We start from the raw sequence: 21,902 nt of genomic DNA, 5'->3' as shown, positions 1-21,902 counted from the left end.
AGTTCACTCACTACCTCCGGCCTCTCTATCCACTGAGCCCCCTAGCTGTCCCAACAAATACTTGCTGACTGTTGATTGTCTCTCCACCATGCCACCTGGGTTGACGGACTGTCCACTATTCCATGTCAGATACTAGACTTGGCTAGGCACATATCTCTGGTCTTTAGTCTGACATACATGTGACCTTCTTCATTTATAAAATGGGGGTATCTTCACATAACTAGTCCAGTACCATTGTGAACTTCACATGAAATAATGGATGTAATGCCTTTTTGCATATTTAAAGAGCTGAAGAATTACGTGCTATATTTTCATTTTTTCAATTAAAAAATATTTGGAATAATAAAATAAAATTTTAATACATGAGCACCATCCATCCATTCTAGGTTTTCACTTTGAGTAGTCAATCAGAGAGGGGCAGCTAGGTAGCACAGTGGATAGAACCCCAGGCTTGGAATCAGGGGGACCTGGGTTCAAATGTGACCTTAGACTCTTCCTACCTGTGTGACCCTGGTTGAATCACTTAACCTTAAATATCTACCCCTTACCTCTCTTCTCTTTTAGAATTGAATATGTATCGATTCTAAGATAGAAGGGAAGAGTTTTTTTAATAGTGTAATCATAAAATCAATCATTATTAGCTTTATCAATACTTGGGGTGTAGTTTTTAGAATTTAAAAATGTAACTGTGATTTATAGTAAGAATTTAGACTTAGGCAAAAGTTTGTGTATGTAAGCAGATTAAGAATATAGTCCCAGGATAATATCTGAATTACAATTTAAAGTGTCTGTATTGTTAAAGTAATTTTAAGTGTGTTCTCATATTAATTATAAGCAAATTACTATGTTAATCATAAGTGTGTCAACCCATTCAACAATGTACTCTGGGAAACCAGCTCTTACAGGAAGCAGAAGGTCACTCAGAGGTCTTGGGGCAACTTCAGAGTTCCAAAGAAAGCCCCAGGACGCCCTGGAGGTTCTAGATGAGCTCCAGAAGAGAACTCAGAGCTCTGGATGAGAAACCTTGGAGCTTTAGAAATGGTCTCAGAGACCTCTTGGAGACCTTTTCCGGGGATAGGGGGGAAGGAGGGCGGGACAGACAGAAAACTACAAAATGTGTGTGTGTTGCAAGTTGGGCGGGGAGGGGGGTGCTGAGGTTTTGAACTGGAAGGAAACCTGCAGACTTCTGACCCTATGATTTCTCTATCACAATAAAGGCAGATCTTTACACACAAAGGTCTACCAGCATCTTATTTTTACAATAGTCAATCAGAATCAAAAGAAGTGTAGTGAACCCACAACTACATGAAAGGCAGCTCTAAATCACTAATAATGAATGAAATCTACAACAAAATAGACACCTTGAAAATTGACAGAAAATGGCAATAGTGAATATTGGAGAGGGACAATCGCTATACAAATACATTGCTGTTGGAGCTGTAAAATGATAATGTCCATTAATTGGGAAATAGATAAACAAATGGTTATACATGACTGTAATGGAATATTACTGTTCTATAATAAATGGCATAGGTGATGGATTCATAAAAGCATAGAAAGATCTACATGAAATGATGCAGAATGGAGTAATCAGAGCCGAGGAAACAATGTGCAACAAAGTAGCTACAAGAACATTAATGGAAAGAACAACCTTTATATATCATATGTATCCTACAGTCTCTGGGGAGGGAAAGAAGAATGGAAACAGATGATTTCAATTCCAGTGAAGTATAATCCCAGTTCAAGTCCAAACTTCCCCACCCCACCAACCCCAGACTCAAACCAAGTTCCCCAGTTTCTGGGGGCTTCCATGACAGGATGACTGACTATACCATCCCATATGCATGCCTGAATCCAAAGTACCTGTGACTCAAACTCCTGGATCCCACTAAATTTACCTTTGACACTCAATTTGTAACTAGAGACAAACAAAACAGACCGGAGACAAACAACACCCCCTCCAAGCCCATTTCTGAGAGCTAGGGTCAAAAGGAGGGAGCAACAGAAGGAAGTCCTAGCTCCTTTGCCCTCTAGAATATCATAATCCAGGCCCTTTATTCCTTTAATGTGGAAACTACTAAATCTAGTGTTAACCTGGCATGGCTCACATTATTACAATTTAGGAGTGTGAGTTTCAAAATACATCCCCCAGCATGCCTCAGGGGTCCCTCCTACTTCTTGGCATGGGATTGATCTTGAGAGTGGACCAATCCCATGTTGGGGGAGTGACCACACCCCCTACTTCCTGTTGTGGAATTGGTCTTGAATTGGACCAATCCCATGCTAGGGATTTACTTTGCCCCACCCTCACTCCCAGGCACAAGATTGGTCTATATAAGGACCAATCCCAAGCCTAGGAGAGGGCTCTTGTTCTTTTATGAATGAGGGTGGCGAAGGAGGCTAGAAGAAGTGAAAGTGGTGAGTTAATTTCAGCCAGGGGAAACTCTGGTTGCTTTTGCTTCAATAAAGCTTTAGAAAGATCAGAGTGAGATAGGAGTTTTCCTTTTAGCTTTTTCCTCCGGAGAATGGAAAGAGAGATCGGTGACTTGAGGATGGAGGCTGTTCTGAAACCCACATATATGCAAGACTAGTGGTGGGACTAGTGCCTGCTGACATCAGAAACAGTAGCCATTTCAGGAGCTCTCGAGTCAGAGATATAAGGGGACCAGGCGACTGCTCAGAAAGACATTGCAGTGGACCCTTGTACTAGCAATAGATGTGGGATTAGATGTTGTTTAGCAAATTCATTGCCAATAACCACTTCTGATTACAGTTCCTGGGTGGAGAGAAACACTTTTAGTCAGAAGAGAGTGGGAGCTATCAGGAACAAGATTGCTTTTGGTAACAGGGACCCTGAGGACAGTATGACTTCTGGTCCCAAAGGAACAAGTTCCCTGCATTATCAATTGCAATCCCAAAGGATCAGGGGCCATCCTGGGTATGGAATAGAGTGCAGAGCAATGACCACATCTCTCCTCAAATGATACCACTTTGGAAGCAGTGAAAACTTCCAGACTTTCAGAACCAGATCTGAAAGACCTGAAGCCTGAGACAGTCTTCCTCCTTCCCTTACCTGAGCAACAGAGCCCAACTTTATCATGAAGTTTAAAATCAAGGAATAGTATGGAGGAAATGAGCAAGAAAAAAAACCATAAAAAGCTACTATTTGCTAGAGAAGATCAAGACTCCAACTCAGAAGAAGTTAAGTCAAACAACCATAAGCAAAGGATCTAAGGGAAAAAAATGTGAATTGGACAAAACCCCAACAAGAACTCCAGGCAGAGGTAAAAAATTGCTTTCAAAATCAAATAAGAGTGGTAGAAGAACCTTACCTCCAATGAAGAGGAAATTAAGGCAATCATTAAAAACTTCTTTGCCCAATTATATGGCAATAAATATGCCAATCTAGGCGATATGGACAAATACTTACAAAAATACAAACTGCCTAAACTAACAGAAGAAGAAATAGAATTCTTAAATAATCCCATATCAGAAAAAGAAATCCAACAGGCCATCAAAGAACTCCCTAAGAAAAAATCCCTAGGGCCTGATGGATTCACAAATGAATTCTATCAAACATTCAAAGAGCAGCTAATCCCAATACTAGACAAACTATTTGACATAATAAGCAAAGAGGGAGTTCTACCAAATTCCTTTTATGACACAAACATGATACTGATTCCAAAACCAGGCAGGTCAAAAACGGAGAAAGAAAACTATACACCAATCTCCCTAATGAACATAGATGCAAAAATCTTAAACAAGATACTAGCAAAAAGACTTCAGCAAGTGATCAGGAGGGTCATTCACTATGATCAAGTAGGATTCATACCAGGAATGCAGGGCTGGTTCAATATTAGGAAAACTATCCACATAACTGACCATATCAACAAGCAAACCAACCACAATCACATGATTATATCAATAGACTCAGAAAAAGCCTTTGATAAAATACAACACCCATTCCTATTAAAAGCACTAGAAAGCATAGGAATAGAAGGGTCTTTCTTAAAAATAATAAACAGTATATATCTAAAACCATCAGCTAGCATCATCTGCAATGGGAACAAACTAGATGCATTCCCAATAAGATCAGAAGTGAAACAAGGATGACCACTATCACCTCTAATATTTAATATTGTACTAGAAACGCTAGCAGTAGCAATTAGAGAAGAAAAAGAAATTGAAGGCATTAAAATAGGCAAGGAGGAGACCAAGTTATCACTCATTGCAGATGACATGATGGTCTACTTAAAGAATCCCAGAGAATCAACAAAAAAGCTAATCGAAATAATCAACAAATTTAGCAAAGTTGCAGGATATAAAATAAACCCACATAAGTCATCAGCATTCCTATATATTTTCAACACAGCTCAGCAGCAAGAATTAGAAAGAGAAATCCCATTCAAAATCACCTCAGACAAAATAAAATACTTAGGAATCTATCTCCTGAGACAAACACAGGACCTATATGAACACAAGTACAAAACACTCTCCACACAACTAAAACTAGACTTGAGCAATTGGAAAAACATTAACTGCTCATGGGTAGGAAGAGCCAATATAATAAAAATGAACATCCTACCCAAATTTATCTATCTATTTAGTGCCATACCCATTGAACTTCCAATTTTTTTTTTACTGAATTAGAAAAAAACATAACAAAGTTCATTTGGAAGAACAAAGGATCAAGGATATCCAGGGAAATAATGAAAAAAATACAAAGGAAGGTAGCCTTGCAGTCCCAAATCTCAAACTATATTATAAAGCAGCAGTCATCAAAACAATTTGGTACTGGCTAAGAGACAGAAAGGAGGATCAGTGGAATAGACTTGGGGTAAGTTACCTCAGCAAGACAGTCCATGACAAACCCAAAGACCCCAGCTTTTGGGACAGAAATCCAGTATTTGACAAAAACTGCTGGAAAAACTGGAAGACAGTGTGGGAGAGATTAGGTTTGGATCAACATCTCACACCCTACACCAGGATAAACTCAGAATGGGTGAATGACTTGAACATAAAGAAGGAAACTATAAGTAAACTAGGTGACACAGAATAATAGTATACATGTCAGACCTGTGAGATGGGAAAGACTTTAAAACCAAGCAAGACATAGAAAGAGTCACAAAATGTAAAGTAAACAACTTTGATTACATCAAATTAAAAAGTTTCTGTACAAGCAAAACCAATGTAACCAAAATTATTAGGGAAGCAACAAACTGGGAAACAATCTTCATAACAAAAACCTCTGACAAAGGTCTAAATACTCAAATTTATAAAGAGCTAAATCAATTGTACAAAAAAAATCAAGCCATTCTCCAATTGATAAATGGGCAAGGGACATGAATAGGCAGTTTTCAGCTAAAGAAATCAAAACCATTAATAAGCACATGAAAAAGTGCTCTAAATCTCTGATAATCAGAGAGATGCAAATCAAACAACTCTGAGGTATCACCTCACACCTAGCAGATTGGCTAACATGACAGCAAAGGAAAGTAACGAATGTTGGAGGGGATGTGGCAAAATTGGGACATTAATTCATTGCTGGTGTAGTTGTGAATTGATCCAACCATTCTGGAGGGCAATTTGGAACTATGCCCAAAGGACGATAAAAGACTGTCTGCCCTTTGATCCAGTCATAGCACTGCTGGGTTTGTACCCCAAAGAGATAATAAGGAAAAAGACTTGTACAAGAATATTCATAGCTGCACTCTTTGTGGTGGCAAAAAATTGGAAAATGTGGGGATGCCCTTCAATTGGGGAATGGCTGAACAAATTGTGATATATGTTGGTGATGGAATACTATTGTGCTAAAAGGAATAATAAAGTGGAGGAATTCCATGGAAACTGGAACAACTTCAAAGAAGTGATGCATAGTGAAAGGAGCAGTGCCAGGAGAACATTGTACACAGAGACTGATACACTGTAGTACAATCAAACATAATGGATTTCTCCATTAGTGGCAAAGTCCCTGAACAATCCACAGGGATCAAGGAAAAAAAAACACTATTCTCAAGCAGAGGACAAACGGTGGGAGTAAAAACATTGAGGAAAGGCAACAGCTTGATGACAGGGGTGGAGGGGATGTGACTGAGGAAAGACCTTAATGAAAACACCAACAATATGGAAAAAAGTTCGGACCAAGAACACATGTGATATCCAGAGGAATCACGCATCACCATTGGGAAGGGGGTGGGGGGGGAAAAAAGAAAATTATCTTTGTTTCTAATGAATAATGTTTTAAAGTGACCAAATAAAATAGTGTTTAAAAGGGGGGGGGGAGAGTGGTAGAAGAAAATTTGGGTAATGAGATATGAGTAAAGTAAGAAAATTATGAAAAGATAATTAAGAGCTTGGTAAAAGAAACACACACCCAAAATCAAAGAAAATAACACTTTAAAAAATAGAATTGGCCAAATGGAAAAATATAGGTACAAAAATTCATTGATGAAAATAACTTCTTTAAAAAAAAAGCAGAATTGGTCAAAATGGGAAAAGAGGTACAAAAGCTCACTGAAAAACATAATTTCTTAAAAATTAGCATAGAGCGAGTGAAAGTTAATGACTTTATGAGACATTTAAGAAACAAAAAACAATCAATAATTTTATTAAAGGTGATAATAACAATGAAATAAGACTTCAAAATTTATGGGGTGCAACCAAAGTAGTACTTATGGGGAATTTGATATTTCTAAATGTCTACATTAATAAAAGATAGAAAGAGCAAATCAATGATTTGGATATACAATGGTGAAAAAAATGGAAAAAGAACAAATTAAAAACCCCCAATTAAACACCAAAATGAAAATCCTGAAAATCAAGGGAGAGGTTAATAAAATGGAAAGTAAGAACAGCCACTGAACTAGGATCTGGTTTTATTGGGGAGCGAGGAGGGAAATAATAAAAGATATAAATCATTGGTTAATTTTATTTTTTAAGAAAGAAGAAAATTAAATTATTGATATCAAAAATGAAAAGGGTGAATTTACCTCCAATGAAGATGAAATTAAAGCAATTATTAGGAGTTATTTTGTCCAATTATATTCCAGCAAAACTTACAATCTAAGTGAAATGGATGGATAATTACAAAAATATAAACTGCTGAGATTAATAGAAGAGGAAATATAATACTTGAATAATTTTATCTTTGAAAAAGAAATTAAATGAACCCAATTGATCTCTACCAAATTATCCTCCAAACAATTTTGATGTTACTCCTCAAAACAAATTCTTGAGCAGCAAAATTCATAAAAAGGCAAAGTGAAACAAATTTTTCAGGCCAAGACAATTTAGAAATTTGGGTGGATGTGTCTGTCACATTGGGATGACACTGGAGTGAAGAACAACATGCTAAGGCAGGCCTCACCTCAGCAAGCCAAAATAGGTCTCGACAGCACCACAGCATTGGTGCTGAATCAGCACCAATAGCTTCTGGAGCTCTCAGCCACAGGTGGTAAGGGGGTCAAGCAACTGTTCAGAAAGAGATTATAAAGGCCCCCTTGCTGGCTGAAGGGGCAAAACTATTGCATTGCCTATATCCAGAAACCCAGGTCAAAGTCCTGGATTGCAGTCTCAGGGTGACAAAAAACACTAACACATACCAGCACTTGCAGCCACAGAGGAGTAGGGGACCCTGATCATAGTTCCAGGGAAGAAAAGCATGCTTCTGATCACTCACAGACCAGAGCATGGACTGAAAGAATATAAAACACATCACTCCTTAGATCATACCACCTTGGAAGAACTGAAAACATGTATAACACCAGAACTACCTCCAAAGGAATGGAATGGAAATGGAAAAAGAACCTAAAGTTTGGGACCATGCCTCCTTCACAATAGGAATAAAGCCCACCTATAACAGTTTTCCTTTAATTAAAAGATAAGAAAAAGACTGAAAAATGAGCAAACAACAAAAAAAGAAACTCAACATCGAAAGATATTTTGGTGATAGGGAAAACCAAAACACAAATTCAGAAGAAGACAACAAAATCAATACTGCTGCATCCAAATTCTCAAACAAAAATATGAATTTATCTCATGCCCAAAAAGAATTACTGGAAGAGTTCAAAAAGGGGTTTTTTAATCCAATAATAGAAGAAAAATAAGATAAAAATGAGTCATGCAGGAAAATCAATAAAAAGAGTCACTATCTTGATATAATAACAATCATGAAGAAATAATTTCTTAAAAAACAAAATGGGCCAATTCATAAAGGAAACACAAAAATCTCCTGAAGAGAACTCCTTAAAAAGCAGAAATACTCCTTCAAGGGAGGAAATGAATATTTAATGAAATAGAGGAGTTCCAAACATTTCTGTTTAAAAAATCAGAGCTGAATATAAACCATTACTTCCAAAAAGAAGACTCAAGAAAAGCATAAGAAGGTAAATAGGAAAGAGAAATTATAGGCAATTCAGTAAGATTAAACCTTTTACATCCATGCATGGGAAGATGATACTTATAATTCCTAAGAACTTTATCATTATTAGGGCAGTTAAATGAAGTATACATAGAGGAGAAGGATATGAGTTGAATAGGGAAAAGGAACAGGGAGAATGTGTAAATTATCTCACATAAAATTGAGCTTTTAAAGTGGAGGCAAAGGTGGTAGAGGTGAGGAGGAAAGTTCCTGAACCTTACTTTCATCAAAATTGCCTCAAAGACAGAAGAACATACACACTTAATTGGGTATAGAATTTTATCTTAATCTGTGGGAAAGTAGAATAGGAAAGGGGTAAGAGAAGAAGGGAGATGATTAAAAAAAAGAAAGCAAATTGGAGGAGGCAGTGGTCATTCTTTTGGATGGAAGGGATGAAAGAAGAGAGAACAGGATAAATGATAGTGGGGGAAATAGGATGGCAGCTAGTAAATAGCAGTCATAAGATAAATTTTTTTCATCAATCTGGTAAAGACTTCATTTCTCAAATACAGAGAGAAAAGGATCAAATATATAAGAATTCAAATCATTCCCCAATTGATATATGGTTAAAGGATATGAACAGATAGTTCTCAAACAAAGTAATTTAAGCTTTCTATAATCATGTGAATAAATGCTCTAAAACACTATTAATTAGAGAAATACAAATTACAGCAACTCTGAAGTACTACCCCATACCTATCAGATTAGCAATTATAACAGAAAAGGAAAATGATAAAAGTTGGAGAGGAGGCAGGAAAATTGGGACCCTAATGCACTGTTGGGGAAGTTATGAACTGATTCAACATTCTAGAGAGCAATTTGGCTCTCCACAGCTCTAAATTGGACTCTAAAATTGGGCATACCCTTTGATCCTGCACTACTATTACTAGGTCTATATTTTTTTAAAAAGGAAAGAAAGGGGGCCTACATGTACAAAAATATTTATAGTATTTTTTTTGTGGTCACAGAGAATTGGATAGTGAGGAGATACCCATCAACTGGGAATGGTTGGATAAGTTTTGGTATATGATTATAATGAAATACTATTGCACTCTACAAAATGACAAGCAGGAAACTTTCAGGAAAACCTGGATTTTTACATGAACTGATGCAGAATAAAATAGGCAGAATTAGGAGAACATTGAGCATAACAGCAGTATTGTATAAACAACCATGAATAACTTAGCTTTTCTTAGCAATACAGTGATCTAAGATTCCAAGGCAATTCCAAGGGACCCGTGATGAAAAATGCCAGCTGCTTCCAGAGAAAGAACTGATGGAGTCTGAATCCAGAACAAAGCATACTATATTTCATTTTCTTTCATTATTTTTTGTGTGAGTTTTCTTCCACAAAAGGATTAATATGAGAAAATGTTTCACATTATTTCACATGTAAAACATATATCAGGTATCTTAGCATCTCCATAAGAGGAGAAGGGAGGGAGAGAGAGAGAACGTATTTTTTAATAGAAATGTTAAAAATTGTTTTTACATGTAATTGGGGGAAAATAAAATATCCAGAAAAGGAAGGGAAAAAAGCAAATTGAACAATCCATCAATGAGCTCCATAAGAAAAAACACGCAGGAAAAGATGCATTTACAAGTCAATTCTGTAAAACATTTATGGAATGATTAATCCTAACACTATAGAAACCATTTGGAAAAATAGATAAAGCAATCATAACAAATCCCTTTTATGACACAAATATAGTTTTTCCACTTAAACCTGGGAGAGCAAAAATGTAAAAAGAAAACTTTAGATCAATTTTCTTAAGGAGTACTGATGCAAAAAGTTTAAATAAAATACTAGCAAGGAGATTACAGTAATATTTCACAAAGATCATACTCTATGACCAGGTGGGATTTATACCAGGAATTCAGAGCTCATTCAATATTAAGATAACTATCAGTGTAATTGACTAAATCAACAACAAAAGCAGCAAAAATATATTATTATTCCAATAGATGCAGAAAGGCCTTTTGACAAAATACAACATTCATTCCAAACTGAAAGGAATCTCTACCCCCACCCCAGACTATATATCGCACTAAAGGGAAATTATACCAGACAATTCTGCAATCTATCAATGTTTGTTGGGTGCCTACTATTTGCTAGGTACTGTGCATTCTAATGGGAGAGAGAGAACATGCAAATGAATAAACACAAAATGGGCTATATATGGGATAAATATGCTTTCCCTCAATCATTTCCCATAGTATTTATAAAACTTTTCTGTTCTTGGTCAGCTGTCAAGCTCTAAATAAATGAAAGAGCAAGCATCCTAGCTAGCTGTTCACAAAGGAACATTCAGATTCCTCTGCTGCAGTCCCAAAGGCACAGAGAATGCTAGATTCAGCCAGTTCTTTCCATCAACTCAGTCCAAATGAGCAGATAAACTTCATCCAGAATTTCCAAAAAAGAAAATCTAGGAGAAGAGGGTGATCAACAATATCGAAGGCTACACAGAATTTAAGAACAATGAAGTTTGAGGGAAAGGCTTTAGATTTAACTATTAACAAATATTGGATGGCTTTAGGGAAAGCAGTTTCAGTCAAAGGATGAGTCTAGAATTCAGAGGAGTGAGAGGAGAAGAAATGAAGACACCAACTTTTAAAAAGAAATTTAGCAAAACATAGAAGGGGAGATATAGAATGATAGCTTTGAAAGCTAGCAGAGATGGTAGGATCAAGTGAAGATTTTTAAGAATAGGGGAGACATAGGTATTTGTAGTCAATAAGGAAGGAAATAGTAGATAAGGAGAAATTGAAGTTTAAGTAGAGAATGGGAATGATGGCAGGGGGGATCTGCTGGGAAAGAAGGAAGGGGCTAATATCAAGAATGTATGTTGAAGGATTTATGTTGGAAAAAGAAAGAACACTTCTTCATAAAAGGCAAAGATGAAGGAGGAGGAAATGACAGATGATATCTGGTTGATATCACATCAGAAAGAAGGTAGAAGGATCCCTTGTCAGATGGTCTTAATTTTTTCAGTGAAGTACAAAGCAAGATCTTCTTAGAGTGTGAGCACGTTGGGGACAGGGACTATCTTTTGCCTCTTCTTATATCTCAAACATTTAGCACAGTGCCTGGAACATAAAAAGCTGACTGATTAAGCTGAGAGGATGAGTGGAAGAGGGGCCATGAGGGTTGTGAAGGGATGAAAATTTTTGGAATAGCCATTGTAGAAAATGGAAAAACAAATCTATTAGGGAGATATAAAGGGATTACCTGGTTTCAGTGATAGCCCAGTTAAGATTATATAACAAATTTGTAGTGATCATCTGCATGATCTTATGACTTTCCCTGGATATGTTCAATGGCAAATGAATATGTATAAGTGGAAAGGAGATATATACAAGAGATGTTGTGAAGGTAGAAATAACAAGATTTGGCAACAGATTAGATATATGGAAGTTGTAATTTTGTAAGTGCTGCAAAAGCAACAGATGATAGAAGTGATCCAAGATCAGTGTTTGGCAAGCCATGATCAGTGATGGGACAAGAGAGTGAGTGATTCAGTGAAGAGGACAGTGTAGAGTTGAAACGATTCACCAAGCAACTGATATTGGAATGGGGAGAAAGTATAGATTAGTGCAGAGGTGATGGTCTAGGAAAGAAATGAAGAGTGGAAGGATTAGAGATAACAATAAGGATGAAGCCCTAAGACATTGAGGGCACAGTTAAGTGGCTCAGTGGATAGAGAGGCAGGCCTAGGGATGGGAGGTCCTGGGTTTAAATATGGCCTTAGACACTACCTGGTTCTGTGACCCTAAGCAAGTTGTTTAATCACATTGCATACCTTCCTGCTCTTCTGCCTCATAACCAATGCACAGAATGGATTCTATGGTGGAAGGTAAGGATTTTTTTAAAGACACAAGGAAAGATGAAATGATAAAAAGTTGTGACCAAACAAAGGAATTTCTGAATTCATAAACATGAAAGTAGAACACTTGTGAGAGATGACAAAAATCAAAGGGACAACCATCTCTAATTTTGCTCACGTGGAATGTAAGAATAGGTCCTGGGAACTGAGGGGACTGATGAAGAAGGAAATAAGCAGAAGTATGCTGGTTAATATTTAACAATTAACTCTTGAGGGACAAGGGACAATGTAATCACAACACATTTTCAACTTTAATCTACTTTATTAGCTTTTTTACAATCACTTTCTTAAGACTTTCTCCCTTTCTTAAGAAAATCATCAAAACAGCAAATCAAGCCCTGGTTTATAGTGTTTGCCAGTTTCTGAGGTGAAAATGGTCATTCTGAAATTTTATGAATGTTCTCAGTCCAGTACAACACCCCAGGAAGCAAGGATATTTGAGAGAATATCATCAATTTATATGCTTCAGGTTTCTTGTTTTTGTTTTTTTAAATAGCATTATTTTCTGGCTTATAATCAATACTAAGTGGTACCAGATCCCAAACTGTCCTATAAAACAGTAATCATCAAAATAGTCTGGTACTGGATAAGAAAAAGAATGGTTGATCAATGGAATAGATTAAATACACAATATTCAGGGAGGGGTAAATGACCTTAGCAACCTAATGTTTGATAAAACCAAAGACCTGAGCTTTGGAAATAAGAACTCTATTTGACAAAAACTGTTGGGAAAACTGGAAAACAATATGACAGAAACTATGTATAGAGCAATTTCTTACACCCTGTACCAAGATAAAGTCAAATGCATGTATGATTTAGACATAAAAGATGATACCATAATAAATTAGAACATGGAATCATTTACCAAAAATCTATGGAGAAAGGGAAGAATTTAGGACCAAATGAGAGCTAGAAGGCATTATAAGATGTAAAATGAATAATTTCAATTATATTAAGTTAAAGGCTTTGGTGATAGAAAGAACTGGAAAGACTGATGAAGAGTGAACTGATGCAGAGTGAAGTAAACAGAACCAGGAGAACATTGTATACAGTAACAGCAATATTGTGGAATGATCATCTGTGACAAACTTCGCTACTCTCAGCAATACAAAGATCCAGGACAATTCTGAGGGACTTATAACAAAGAGTACTATCCACCTCCAGAGAAAGAACTGTTGGAGTCAGAATGCAGATGAAAGCATGTGATTTTTCACATTAGTTTATTTATGGTTTTATTTTGGGTTTTGGTTTTTATATGAGTAATCTCTTACAACAAAAACCAATATGGAAGTACATTTTTTCATGATAATACATGTATAACCCATATCAGATTGCTTACTATCTCCAAGAGTGGGGAGGAAAAGGGGGGAGAGAGACAATTTGGGTCTTATCATTTCAGAAAACATACATTGAAAATTGTTATTACATGTAATTGGGAAATAAAATATATGTGAATAAAAAAATGACTCAATACTAAGTATTAGTTTTGAGGCAGAAAAGTGTTAGGACTAAGCAATTGAGGTTACATGACTTGCCCAGGGTCACACAGCTAGCTAGGAAGTATCTGAAGTCACATTTGAACTCAGTACCTCCCATCTCTAGGCCTGACTACCCTAGCTGCTTCCCACCCTTTTTTTCCCCACCAATTTGTATATTGAAGTCTCTTAATATGAAGGTAAAGAGTATTCCAATGTCCCCATCATGACTAATGAATTGAGGGGTCTGAAATAAAGTAACCATTCCTAGAAGTATGATCAGTGATGCTGTGTCATTAGTGGGGAGCAAGGTCTCAAGGAGTACCATAAGATAGAAGGAGCAAAAGGTTTAAGGTTGAACGTTTTAAGATGAAACTAAGTTTCTTAATCAAAAGGATTGTAGAACAGATATAAGAGATCTCAGCATGGAGAGAGACAGAGAGATCAAATAACCAAAGTAAAATACAAAATTATTAATAACAGAAAGGAAATAAAGGTGTTATTGGAAAATAGTATGCCAAACTAAAAATTAACAAGTAATCAAAAAGTATCTACAGAAAATGGAAAATATGTGAACAAGAAATAGAGAATTTCAGCCACCTATTCTGAGTAAAAGAAACAAAGCAAACTATAAATGAACTGCTGACATCAAATTTTAAGGGGAAAATTAACTGAATCACAAAAGAATTTATATAGAAAAGTATCAATAGTGGGAGATTATAACACATCATTTACTAAATATAACAAGTTACACAAAAACCAATAAGGAATAAGTTAAGATTTAAATAAAATATTAGCAAAAATTGATTTGCCAGATTTTTAAGAGTGAAATGGACTTATTTGCTATTTCATTCAAATACACTCAGTACACTTACAAAAATGTACTATGTCATCGGACACAAAGAAATAATAAAAAAAGTTACAAAGGGCAGAACTAGTGTCTGAGGTGAAATTTGGACCCAGTCTTCCTGATGAGCTCACTGCACTATGTACTATGCAACACCACCTTTGAACTGAAGATATTTCTTGGAAATTTTTTCAACAAGGAATTTTCTACTTTTGTTTATAGTAATCTCAGAAAAGGTCACTTTGCAGATGTTGTCAGCTTTAATCTAAATCTTGGGGGGCAACTGGGTAGCTCAACAGATAGAGAGCCAGGCCCAGAAATGGAAGGTCCTGAGTTCAAACTTGGTCTCAGACACTTCCTATCCATGTGACCTTGGACAAGTCACTTGACTCCCATTGCCTAGCCCTTACAATTCTTCTGCCTTAGAACCAATACATAGTATTGATTCTAAGATGGAAGGTAAGGGTTTTAAATAAATGAATGAATGAATGAATAAACAAACAAATAAATAAATAAATCTTGGCAACCCTGTGGATTTTCAGTCTGTATGTTTTAAAATGAAGGCTCCTCCAAAAAAAATAAAAAATAAAAATAAAGTGAAGACTATTGAACTGCCAGTACTGTGTGAAACCAATCAGTGAAACTACTAGTGCAAGAAGATCAATTAATGTATCTCTGATGAAGTTTATTGACTGATTGATTGATCCTAATTAGAAAATCAAACTTAAATTTATAGTTCAACCCAATACCTTGGATATGGAAGCAATAGAGGAGGCAAACCTAGAAAACCTTGTGATTTTGCTAGATGTATATTTAAATTGCCAGCTATGAATGATAAATTCTATAATGAAGAAATACATAAAACTATAACTACCTTGGCATTGATGACAGAATCATCTGTCACATCTAAATCTGTATATCCATTTTTGTATAATAGCAAAGCTAAGAAAGTCATGGAAGAATGTAAAAGGCTGCAAATCGCAATTCAGAGATTACTGAAGGAAAACATTTTTTAAGATATTTTATTTTCCCAATTATATGTACTAACAATTTTCCACATACGTTTTCCAAAGTTGCCTCCTTCTCTCCCTTCCCTCCCCCCTCCTGGAAATGGGAAGCAATATGATCTCTGTTCTACAATTTCATCATGCAAAACATATTTCTATACTGTTCATTGTTTTAAGAGAATACTTGTATAAAACCAAAACCCTCAATAAAAACACAAACAAAATAAAGTGAAAATCGCATGCTCTGATCTGCATCTGACTCTCACAGTTCTTTCTCTGGAGATGGAGAGCACTCTTTGTCCTCAGTCCCTCAGAATTGACCTGGATCATTGCATTGCTGAGTACGTTGAAGGAGAACAAGTGAAGGAAAAAGAAGGGTTGCAGATGAGGAAGACATTGTAAAGCAAAAGGCCAGTTGCTGCTTTAGCCAGGAGAATCTGGCTTATCTCTCTAGTTGTTTGTCTGTTTTTTGGGTTTTTTTTTGGAAAAATTATAGTGTTAAACACTCTATAGAGACAACATGTAAAGACTCCTTAAGCAGATTGATGGACCTGCCATATCACAGGATTTTAATTTATTCATAGCAATGTTTAAACAGAAAGTTACAGTTGAGAGTCAGACTTAGAGGTGGAGTTCCTGGGTTCAAATGTGGCCTGAGACACTTGCTAGTTATATGACCCTGGGCAAGTCACAACCCCATTGCCTAGCCCATACCACTCTTCTGTCATACAATCAATTTACAGAATGAATGCTAAGATGGAAGGTGAGGGTATTTTTTAAGAAAGAAATTAATATATGACTCTTTACAGATCTTGCCTTAAATTATTTCTCCCGTCCTCACTTTCTCCTCCAATCCTGCATAAGTAATCACCTAGAAAGTTTAAAATATGAGTCATCAAAAAAAAACAAAATAAAATATTAATGATCAGGACAAAAAATATATTTTATAGATATAAAGGAAAACACTGGGTAATACTCCAAAGTTGTTTTCCAAATGCTATTTTAAACATTTTAAAGCATTAGTACATAACTGTAAGATTGTCTCTTTTAAAATGAGAAACTATTCCTCAATTGTTGGAGTTCCCCCTTACATAGTAGGAATCCAAGCAGAGCAGGAAGGAATAATAATCTATATAAAATATATAAATCCTCGTGTTCATTGCATTGAGAGTTTATCTCCATGTTTCCAAAGCTCTAGAAGTTATCACTTTTTTTTAACTTAAGTGAATAGTTGGGCATTAAAAAGAATTAAGTGGCATCATTGAATGTGCAGTCACCATTAAGAGATTAGTCTATTACACAATATTTTGGGAAGAAAGTCAATGCCTCATTCTCTTATGCTAAACTGCTATTGGTTAGTTTAGTTAAATTAGATTGCTATTCAGAGATAGTTAATGCATATTTAATACATTAAATCTACAGTTTCCTTATTGTCATAAGATTATGGCTAATGTTATGGCCTTAAAGTCACGGATCTAAGAACTAGTGAGTTGGATTGGCATTGCTACTGGAGATCCATGAGGATATTTCTGTCTTCTGATATTTGGGAACACTGAATAAATGTGGACTTTACATTTATTTGAAGATTGGAAAATATTGGTCACAAAAATGTTTTTCTATATAAGTAAATGACATTGACCTTGAAGAAAGAAGGAAAATTGTTCTAGTAGTAATAATCCCATCTCTATTTTTAAAACCTTTTTTTTTTAAACCCTTACCTTCCGTCTTGGAGTCAATACTGTGTATTGGCTCCAAGGCAGAAGAGTGGTAAGGGCTAGGCAATGGGGGTCAAGTGACTTGCCCAGGGTCACACAGCTGGGAAGTGGCTGAGGCCAGATTTGAACCTAGGACCTCCCGTCTCTAGGACTGGCTCTCAATCCACTGAGCTACCCAGCTGCCCCCTATTTTTAAAACCTTTAAAAAATATAACAGAAGCAAAATTAGCAAAAAGCAGAAATTTTAAACACTGTTCTTATAGTCCACACAACCAGATTGGTAACCAAGGCAAATATAATTAAAAGATGCAGACCTAAATGTAGAAAAAAAACTTACTTAAGAATAATTGATTCAAATTCAAAGTAACAAAAAATTACATTATGTCAATGATAATTTCAATAATAATACAATGTACAAAAATGTACAAGATCAAGATGAAACAGTTGGTGGTGCTACATTTATTTCCCTGAAGGTTTAAAAGAGATGATCTCATAAGATTTGACCACTAGATGGTAGCAAAGACAATGATTGAATATGATTTGACCACTAGATGGTAGCAAAGACCGATTATTGATGATATAATCCAGAGGCACATTTGGAAAATGCCACCCTGGGTTTGATTCCAGGTTCTAATATGTATAATCACATTCAAATTAGTTAACTTTGTGGAGCTTCTGTCACCTCGTCAGATAAACTGAGGCAAGAAGAATTATACTCTTTCTTAAAGTTATGGTGAGCAAAGTTCTGCTAAACCCTACTGGATCTGTAATCTCATAAATATGGCTACTCCTTTCTGTAGAATATCTACCTCGTGTTGGGTCCTACTACTATATATGTGGTTGGTTTTCATTTCTTCCTAGTAGATTTCTTACATTCCTTCAAGGCAGAGCTCTAATACCATCTCAGTTAATGTCAATAAACATTTATTCAATACTATGTGCCAGGCATTGTGCTAAGCCCCACGGATACAAAAAAAAAGTCAAAAGACAAATGCTACTCTCAGAGGATTCACAGTCTAATAAGGAAGACAACATGAAAAACAGCAATGTACAAGCGAGATATACACAGGACAAAGGGGGAATAATCCATCAAATGAAGGCGTTAGAATGAAGGATGATCTGAGGCACCTAGGCAGGTCAGTGAATAAAGAGCCAGCACTGGAGATGGGACAGCCTCAGTTTATATTCAAGTCATTCAGTCATTCTGAGTTTATCTTGGTGTAGGGTGTAAGATGTTGATCCAAACCTAATCTCTCCCACACTGTCTTCCAATTTTCCTAGCAGTTTTTATCAAATAGTGGATTTTGGTCCCCAAAGCTGGGATCTTTGGGCTTATATCATGTCTGATATCCTCGCTCTAAATCTGGCCTCAGACACTACCTAGCAAGTCACTTAATTCCCATTGCCTAGCCATTGCCACTCTTCTGCAATGGAACCAATACTTAGTCCTGATTCTAAGACAGAAGGAAAGGGTTTTTTTTTTTAAGAATTAAGGAGGATCAGGAAAAGTTTCATGTAGAAATTGGGATTTTATCTAGGAACTGAAGGAAGGCAGGAAAGCAAGATGAGAAGGAAGAACTTTCTATGCATGAGAGAGAGCCAATGAAAATGCCCAAAGTTAAGAGATGAAAAGTCTTGTTCAAGGAAAAGCACGTTGGCCAATGTTACTGGTGGGAAGAGGGGGGAGGAAATGTAAGATGTAAGAAAGTTGGAAAAGTGGGAGGGGGAAATAAATTACGAAGAGCTTTGAACACCAGATGATTTAATATTTGATCCTATCAGTAACAGGGAGCCACTAGACTTTACTGAATTGGGGGGTGGGGACAGATAGAGGTGACATGGTGGAGGATAGACTAATATAAGAAGGTTTTATCAGATCCCTCTCTTCCTCTTGAAAATTCTTTGTCCTTACTTTCTTATGTACATATTGTTTTCCTCCAAACACTCCCCTCTAGAATGGAGGCTCTTTGGGGATAGAGGTTGTTTTAGCTTTTTGATTTGTATCCCTAGGATTGAGAATATTGACTTACATGTAGGAGGTACTTAATAAATGTTTGTTGAATTGAATTAAACTGGAAGATGGAATGATATAATGGAAAGAGCACTGGCCTGAGAACCAGAAGTAATTTGAATGGGAATTCCTATTATTCACACTGATCTTGTGGGCAAAAACTGTAGTCACCAGGAATTTCCTCATTTCAGAATTTAGGAATACCACTGTTTTATCACTGCCACCTCCCCATCCTTCTCTCCCTCTTTGGCTATTATACAACTTCTCCAAAATAAAGTCCAGTGTTTTTCCAAAGAACAGGCTCTTGGTCAGACTTTGTGGAAAGACTTCTTTCCACTAGGGAAGTTAGGTGGCTCAGTGGATAGAGTAGCCAGCCTGGAGACAGGAGGTCATGGGATTTAAATCTGGATTCAGTCATTTCTTACTTGAATGATCCTGGACAAGTCATTTAATCCTAACTGCCTAGTTCTTACCATTCCTCTGTCTTGGAACTGATACTTAAAATTAATTCAAAGACAGAAGGAAAGGGTTAAAAAAAAAAGACTTCCTTCCAAAGCCCAGGTCCAATCCCACCTCTTCAATGAAGCCTTCTTACCACCACCACTTTAGCCAATACACAGAATCAGACCTTGAATGGCATAGATTTAGATCTTGAAGGAATCTTAGAGACCAGGAGTCCATTTTACAAGTAAGGAAACCAATCCCAGGGAGACTGTGTGACTTACCCAGAGTCATATAGGCTAGCAATTTGAATCCAAGGAAGAATTTGAAGTCTTCCTGACTCCAACTCCAGAAGTCTATCCACTGGTCTTGACCAAGTCAATGTGCATTAAGCACCAACTAAAACACTGTGCTAGGAGGATTCCAGGGATATGAAGAAAGGCCACCAAAAAAAAAAAACAAACGTACTTCCTCTCAAGGAACTGACTTATTAATTTATTCTAATAATGTATTTATATAGTTCATATTGTTAATATATTATAATATTTTAATAATATTTATTAATCTATTGTTTTAAGGATTTCCCTTTCCTAATTCTTTAATTTTGTGCAAGTCACTGCACAAAATGGTATGATTTAATGTGATGGGACCATGGCACTATGGAACCTTAAGCAAATCACTTTCTCTCTTAGACCTTCAGTTTCTTAACCTGTAAATTTTTTTTTATTTTATTTAATTGATTAATTAAGAAAATTTTTCCATGGTTACATGATTCATGTTCTTTCCCTCCCCTCCTCCCCATTCCCCTCCTGTAGCCAACAAGCAATTCCACTAGGTTTTACATGTGTCACTGACCCAGACCTATTTTCATATCATTAATATTTGCATCAGGGTGATCACTTAGAGTCTACATCCCCAATCATATCCCCATCGACCCATGTGATCAAGCAATTGCTTTTCTTCTGCGTTTCTGCTCCCACAGTTCTTTCTCTGGATGTAGATAACATTCTTTCTTGTAAGTCCCTCAGAATTGTCCTGGTTCATTGCATTGCTGCTAGTAGAGAAGTCCATTACATTCAATTGTGCCACAGCGTATGTCTGTGTATAATGTTCCTCCTGGTTCTGCTCCTCTCACTCTGCATCAATTCCTGGAGATCGTTCCAGTCCCCATGGAATTCCTCCACTTTATTATTCCTTTGAGCGCAATAGTATTCCATCACCAATATATACCACAATTTGTTCAGCCATTCTCCAATTGAAGGGCATCCTCTCATTTTCCAATTTTTTGCCACCGCAAAGAGCACAGCTATGAATATTCTTGTACATGTCTTTTTCCTTATTATCTCTTTGGGGTACAAGCCCAGCAGTGCTATGGCTGGGTCAAAAGGTAGACAGTCTTTTAGTGCCCTTTGGGCATAGTCCAAATTGCCATCCAGAATATCTTAACCTATAAATTATGGGATGAAATCAAACCAGATAATATCTATCTAATCTTCCAGCTCTAATATTGGATGATTCTAAGGATTTGTGAAGTTACTAATCTGAGTCCTAAAGTTCAGTCCAACCTTTCTCCACAGACTAAATTTTCTCAAATAAAATCAGCAAATGGAGGGAAAAGAGGAGAAATCATTTTTGTATATCATACATAAAAAGGGGGGGGGGAGCAGGACCCAGAGAAATTAAATGACTTCTCTGTAGCCACAGCTGCTAACTATCAGACCCAGATCTCCTAAATCCAAGCCCACTAGTTTTGGTTTTTTTCCCTATGAGACTGTTCTACTAGTTGAAGCACTGTTATAAAACTGCAAAGGGCTAAGGACATAAGGTACAGTTACTGCCAGTCGCCTAAAGCAGGGATTAGTACCAAGGACAGGACACTAGTCTCATATTTCTCAGTGCCTATTTATTCAAGACATATTTGGTAACTGACTAGCCAACCTGATAGAGACAGGCAGTGGGCAGCAATAGAAACAAGACCGTCATCCTCTGAAATCTTGCATTTCTCAGTAGTTAGCACTGGTTAAACATCAACTACAGAATTGCAGATTGATCAGTTACCCATTCTGTAACATCAGTTATCTGTAGTGGAGCTATAATATTCTA

This window comes from Monodelphis domestica, chromosome 2, assembly GCF_027887165.1.
Source record: "Monodelphis domestica isolate mMonDom1 chromosome 2, mMonDom1.pri, whole genome shotgun sequence".
Lineage (NCBI taxonomy): Eukaryota > Metazoa > Chordata > Mammalia > Didelphimorphia > Didelphidae > Monodelphis > Monodelphis domestica.
The sequence above is the reverse complement of the archived record's forward strand: the minus strand, read 5'-3'. Positions refer to the sequence as shown.